At 40.2% G+C, this 5,404-nt stretch overlaps 1 long non-coding RNA gene across 1 annotated transcript; it reads left to right on the top strand.

The window, feature by feature from the left end:
• Positions 1-226: 226 nt before the first annotated feature.
• On the top strand, positions 227-3,181 carry LOC142652765 (uncharacterized). Its single transcript, XR_012847921.1, has 3 exons — positions 227-290; positions 761-1,035; positions 2,970-3,181. It is a non-coding gene; the product is annotated as an uncharacterized LOC142652765 (long non-coding RNA).
• Positions 3,182-5,404: the final 2,223 nt, after the last annotated feature.

The raw sequence follows: 5,404 nt of genomic DNA, 5'->3' as shown, positions 1-5,404 counted from the left end.
CCCTCCTCCTGCGCGAACTAGCAGCTGCAGAGGACTGATATATCCGCCCTTCGGCGTTAAGAGGTTAAAAACGCAGATATCCAGTGATTTCAGCTTGTGCTATCAGTAATAGAATGAGAGCACCAAAATGAAGACTGAGATTGCAGAAGTTAGTAGAGCTGGGTGTAGTAGGCGGAGCAAGTGCACTGCTGCATGCACATTGCATGCTGGGACTAGAGCAGTGCATGCAGGGAGGAGAAACACAGGAAGAGAAGAGGAATGAACTTACTGAGCAAAACAAACCTCTCAAGGTAAACAATAGGGAGTAATGTTACTAAAACCATTTATTATCAAGAAAAAGATAGTCAGAGTGCACTAATATATTAATAGAGGAACATTGCATTGATTTAAAAAAAAAAAAAAAGGATTGGAAAACCCCTTTAATGCTGTCTGCTCCATTGCTGGGGGCACATGGTCACCTTTTTCTTCTGGGTGCTGGATTGGATGTACTGGTGTCTCTAGTTCTTACATCTGTCACAATTTGAGCACGAGCACAATTTGAGCACGACCTAGCAAGGTCTGTTCTCACAGACAGGATTCATTAGGCAGTCTGAGGAATTCCCTAATAATTAAAGGGTATTTCCCCATTAATGGTCAGGGGAATAGAGATAGCACAAAACAGTATATTTGCAATACATTATTGTTTTCTGTATTACTTTTTTCATGATTTATCATACCTTTTGCCCATGTGCCACTTTGTTTTTGGTTTCCATCACCACAGGCTACGTCCACGTGTGGGTTTTGGTTTGTGTGGTCACGCATGTGCAGACAGGATTCCTTGTCTCTTGCCCCCTGCCGCTCACAGCCCACTGCGCCTGCACAGGAACGTGAGCGATCTCTGCATCTTTGGCCTGCCCTCCAGCTGTCAGACATCTAGCCAAAACATGAGCTGTTGGTCACACAAGGCTCTCGGCTGCCAAGATTACAGCAGCAAACGAAGAGAGCATGTGTGTTGTGGAAACCAATTTTCTTGTAAAGAGGATCTGAATTCACACGGTAAAATCGCAGCAAATGACATGATTTGCACAAGTTGAGACAAAAAATACTAATCGACCGCAATGTGTGAGGTCACCCTTTTTACAAACAAAGGTGAGTTAACCCCTTAATGACCAGCCTATTTTAAACCTTAATGACCAAGCCATTTTTTACGTTTTTCCATCGTCGCATTCCAAGAGCTATAACCTTTTTATTTTTGCGTCGACATAGCTGTATAAGGTCTTGTTTTTTGCGGAACAAGTTGTATTTTTTAACACCTTCCCGACCGCCCACTGTCTTTTGACGTCAGGCGGTGCGGGTGCTTAATCTACAGAGACGTCTTTTGGCGTCGCTGCAGATCAGGCTGATGAGCACTCGTGTGAGCGCTCATCCTCTAAGCAGGAGCTGTTACTAACAGCTCCTGATCTTAGAGCAGCCTCCTGAACACAGCTGGAGTCGGCAAACATTCGGACCCCAGCTGTGTAACCCTTTGATTACCGCGGTCCGTGACCGCGGCATGATCAAAGGGAATTTCCCTCTTTAATCGCATCACCGGGATTCCAGTGATGCGATCAAACACCGGGGAATCCCTCTGCAGTCAGTCCTGGGGACCTACAAAGGACCCCAGGGCTGTCTGTTCCGTGTGCCTGCTGTTCGGGCACACTATGTGCTGCCCGATCAGCAGCCTGTGTCATAGTGACACAGTGTAATGTATTAGCGTACAGAAGTATGCTAATACATTACAAGTAAAAAATAAAGTTACAAATAAAGTTATCCCTTGATGGGATTAAAAAAAAAAAAGTAACAAAACAAATAAATAAATAAAAAAAGTGCCAAAAAGAGTCTTTATTTTGCATTAAATACATTTTATTGCCCCTACAATTGTTGCCCCTACGCATATTAGGTATCTACACGACCGTAATAACCTGAAGAATTAATCTAACGGGTTATTTAGCGTGAAACGTGAACGGGATAAAAAATAAACAAAAAAAAATATTCCGAGAATCGCTTTTTCCTATATTCACGCCGTAAAAAATAAAATACTATTTCTCTCGCATAAAACAAGGCCACATACAGCCACGTCAATGAAAAAATAAAAAAGTTATGGCTGCTGAAATGCAGAGAGGCAAAAACAGAAAAATTTAGCTGGTCATTAAGGTCTTTTCAGGCCCGGTCATTAAGGGGTTAATAGCACCATTTTGGGGTACATATTATTTATTGATTGACTTTTATTAACTTTTTTTGGGGGGGAATAGAAAAAAAACTGAAATTTTGCCACTCTTTTTCGCGTCTTAAATCAACGCCGTTTACCGTGTGATATAAATAACACAATCACTTTATTCAGCGGGTTGTTACGATTGCAACGATACCAAATTTGTATAGATTTTGTATGTTTTACTACTTTTACACAGTAAAAACGCATTTTTTCAAAATTATTTATTTTTGTGTCTCCATATTTGAAGAGCCGTAACGTTTTTATTTTTTCGCCGATGCAGTTTTATAAGGGCAGTTTTTTTGCGGGAAGACTTGTAGTTTTTATTGGTCACTACACAGACTTAGGCCGGATTCACACGAGCGTGTTCGGTCCGTGATATACGGTCCGTACGTCAGCCGCATTTCCCAGACCGAACACACAGCAGGGAGCCGGACTCCTAGCATCATAGTTATCTATGACGCTAGGTGTCCCTGCCTCAACCGCGGAACTACTGTCCCATATTGAAAACATGATTACAGTACGGGAAAGTTTTCCTGCGGCGAGGCAGGGACTCCTAGCGTCATAGATAACTATGATGCTAGGAGCCCGGCTCTTTGCAGTGTGTTCGATCCGGGAAATGTATATCACGGACCGAGGCTCCTAACAATGTCTAATCAGTGCTGAAAGAGTGAGACTGTGTAGGGACGCACCTCTATGACAAGGAGAATGGTAACTCCCATTTTTTTTATGATTTATTCAGAAACTTCTAGGAGGAATAAGAGATGAACCATACAACGCAGAGTTCTAAGAAGATATGTTCCAGAATTGTGATTTATTGGGGAATACGAGCATTTACTTAACCCCTTCAGGACCAAGCTCATTTTGGCCTTCAACCTGCCCCATTTTTCAAATCTGACATGTGTTACTTTATGTAGTAATAACTTTGAAATTCTTTTACCTATATAAGCGATTCGGAGATTATTTTCTCGTGACATATTGTACTTTATGTTAGTGGAAAAATTTGGTTGATAAATTCATTGCTTATTTGTGAAAAACACCAACATTTTGAGAAAATTAGTTACTAATTAACATTTCCCATATGTCTACTTTATGTTTGCTTCGTTTTTAGAACGTCATTTTCTTTTTCTAGGACGTTACAAGGCTTAGAACTTTAGCAGCATTTTCTCACATTTTTAAGAAAATTTCAAAAGGCTATTTTCAGGGAGGAGTTCAGTTCTAAAGTGGCTTTGAGGGGCCCATATATTAGAAACCCCCATAAACACCCCATTTTGAAAACTGCATCCCTCAAAGTATTCAAAACAGCATTCAGAAAGTTTTTTAACCCTTTAGGCATTTCACAGAAATTGAAGCAAAGTAGAGGTGAAATTTATAAATGTCATTTTTTTTGCCAAAATTCATTTGTAATAATTTTTTTTGCTGTAACACAGAAGGTTTTACCTGAGAAATGTATATCAATATTTATTGCCCATATTCTGCTGTTTTTAGAAATATCCCACATGTAGCCCTAGTGTGCTAATAGACTGAAACACAGGCCTCATAAGCAAAGGAGCACCTAGTGGATTTTGGGGCCTCCTTTTTATTAGAATATATTTTAGGCACCATATCAGGTTTGAAGAGGTCTTGTGGTGCCAAAACAGTAGAAACCCCCATAAGTGACCACATTTTTGAAAGTACACCCCTCAGGGAATTTATCTAGGGGTATAGTTAGAATTTTGACCCCACAGGTTCTCTGCTAAATTTATTTGAATTAGTCTGTGAAAATGAAAATCTACTTTTTTTCTGGAAAAGGAGAAAAAGTAACCCAACATTTGTAAAGCAATTTCTCCCGATTACAGAAATACCCCATATGTGGTAATAAACTGCTGTTTGGACCCATGGCAGTGCTCAGAAGGGAAGGAGTGTCATTTGGATTTTGGAGCCCAGATTTTACTGGAATGGTTTTCGATGCCATGTCGCGTTTGCAACGCACTGGAGGGGCCTAAGCAGTGGAAACCCCCCAAAAGTGACCCCATTTTGGAAACTACACCTAGGGGTATAATTAGCATTTTGACCCCACAGTTTTTTTGCTACATTTATTTGGATTAGTCTGTGAAGATGAAAATCTACTTTTTTTTCTGAAAAAACATAGAATTTTCTAATTTTTATAAGGAATAATGGAAAAAAGCACCTCAATATTTGTAAAGCATTACAGCAATACGCCATATGTGGTAATAAACTGCTGTTTGGACCCACGGCAGGGCACAGAAGGGAAGGAGTGCCATTTGGATTTTGCAGCTCAGATTTAGCTGAATTGATTTCTGGGGGCCATGTCGCATTTGCAGAGACCCTGAAGTACCAGTACAGTAGAAATTCCCCAGGTGTGATCCCATTTTGGAGAATATACTCCTCAAAGAATTAAATTAGAGGTGTAGTGAGCATTTTGATCCCTCAGTTGTATTATAGATTTTATTAGAATTGGGCCATGAAAATGAAAAAATATTTTTTTTCCAATAATATGTAGATTTAGCTCCTAAGTTTTTATTTGCACAAGGAATATAGGAGAAAAGACACTACAATATTTGTTACACAATTTTGTATGGAAATTCCCCATATGTGATTGTAAACACTTTTTGGACACACGGCAAGGGTCTAAATGGAAAAAGCGCAATGTAATTTTTGGAGTGGAGATTTTACTAAATTGTTTTTTGGCGCTATGTTGAATTGCGCTGAGGTACCAGTACAGTGAAACCCCCCGAGAAGTGACCCTATTTAGGAAACTGCACCCCTTAAGGAATTCATCTAGAAGTGTAGTGAGCAGTTTGACCCCAAAGGTTTTGCAGAAATTAGTGCACAGTGGATGTTGCAGATTGAAAATTGTCATTTTACACAGATATGCTATTTCAGTGCCCAATGTGTTGTGCTCAGATTGTGCCACTTTAGACACACACTTCATAAATTGTTAAGCAGGTTCTCCAGAGTACAGTAATACCCCATATGTGGTCATAAACTGCTGTTTGGGCACACTGCCAGGCCCAGAAGGAGCGCCATTTGGCTTTTGGAGCGCAGACTTTGCTAGGTAGTAGTTTTGTTTAGTGTTTTACTGGTGTTTCAGTTTATAATGTGGGGGCATATGTAAGATGTGTGGAGTACATCAGGGTATATGTAAGCTGGGCGGAGTACATCAGGGTATATGTA

The sequence above is a fragment of the Rhinoderma darwinii genome, chromosome 5, assembly GCF_050947455.1.
Source record: "Rhinoderma darwinii isolate aRhiDar2 chromosome 5, aRhiDar2.hap1, whole genome shotgun sequence".
Classification (NCBI taxonomy): domain Eukaryota; kingdom Metazoa; phylum Chordata; class Amphibia; order Anura; family Rhinodermatidae; genus Rhinoderma; species Rhinoderma darwinii.
Note: the sequence above shows the minus strand (reverse complement) of the source record. Positions and strands in the feature narration are given on the sequence as shown.